Consider the following 1,176-nt stretch of genomic DNA (forward strand, 5'->3'; position numbering starts at 1 on the left):
GGCCTCCAGTCACTGCAGGTATATAGCTGTATACCGGGTGATAGGTTTGTGATTTGGGGTGAAGGATCGGGGGAGGGGGGGAGGTAGATGTCAGCCCCTCTGCCCGGGTTCTGTCCTCTTCTTCAGCCTCCATTTTACAGCACCAAGATGACTCCGTCCATTTTATCAGCACACTGAGATGGTAATGCAGGAAGAACGTCAACTCCCTCCGAGCTGAGCCCACCGTCACACATCGCCGGAGAGCTCATGAGACGACGACGATTGTACATACACACACAGATCCGGGCACTGGTCGGTGGGGGGGAGGAAGGTACGGGGTTTTGGTGGGCTAATGCACACGACAAAATGTCTGAATTTAAAGCACATTCTCAAATTCTCAACAGACGAGACACAACTGGGGTGCTCAAGGAGGTCATGGGCAGTGGGGCGTCTCTGCCTTTGTGGACTAGTTCCATGATGTGATTGGGGGAAGGGGGGTCACCTGTTGAATACGATTCTTCTGGTCCAGGCTTCTCTCTGGGCCCGATTCATCAAGCTGCGATATCAGGTACTATAAGGCATGCTAAAGTGACTTAGGAGAAATAAATCAAGGCCACTGCACTTGCTCTATTCTTCTTGAAGACGTTTTGCGGGTCATCAGACTAGCTTCTGAATTTCAGGCCATTTCTGAATTGAGAAAGCTGGTCGGAAAGGCCAGCGAAACATCTTCAAGAAAAATACAGTAAGTCCAGTTGCCCTGATTTATTTTTTACATATATACTATGATCCGGATGAAGGAGAACCGTCACTGACTTAGGAGAACATTGGTGAAGGGCCCATTTTAACATAGCTTGAGTACTTGTGCTTGTGTTGCAGCTTGATGAATCAGGCCCGGAGTACCTGTAACGTGTTTTCAATGTCTCACCTTCTACTTATGATGAATACATTTAACGCACGTTATCTTATCCCAAAAAAACGTCAGCAGTCCCAGGAGTGGCGGAGCAGTCTCATTCAATGGCAGCGTGACCTCACTCAGCAAGAGAAGCGTCTCATTCATTGTAACATCAGATAACCTCATGTGCAGCATGACCCTCATCCTGTGCGGCTGACACCATTTACACCCCAAAATTCACATCCTTCTGTCCTTTCCATCAGTAACATTGGAATGCAAGCTCCAGCCACAAAAAAGGTTTCCCC

At 48.3% G+C, this 1,176-nt stretch overlaps 1 protein-coding gene across 1 annotated transcript in view; it reads right to left on the bottom strand.

Annotated features, from left to right (window-relative positions):
• LOC108800178 (disks large homolog 3-like) overlaps window positions 1–1,176 on the bottom strand; it is a 33,441-nt gene that overhangs the window by 31,008 nt on the left and 1,257 nt on the right. The gene's annotated exons all lie outside the window — the stretch shown is intronic.

The sequence above is a fragment of the Nanorana parkeri genome, unplaced genomic scaffold, assembly GCF_000935625.1.
Source record: "Nanorana parkeri isolate BGI_ZX_2015 unplaced genomic scaffold, ASM93562v1 scaffold1946, whole genome shotgun sequence".
Classification (NCBI taxonomy): domain Eukaryota; kingdom Metazoa; phylum Chordata; class Amphibia; order Anura; family Dicroglossidae; genus Nanorana; species Nanorana parkeri.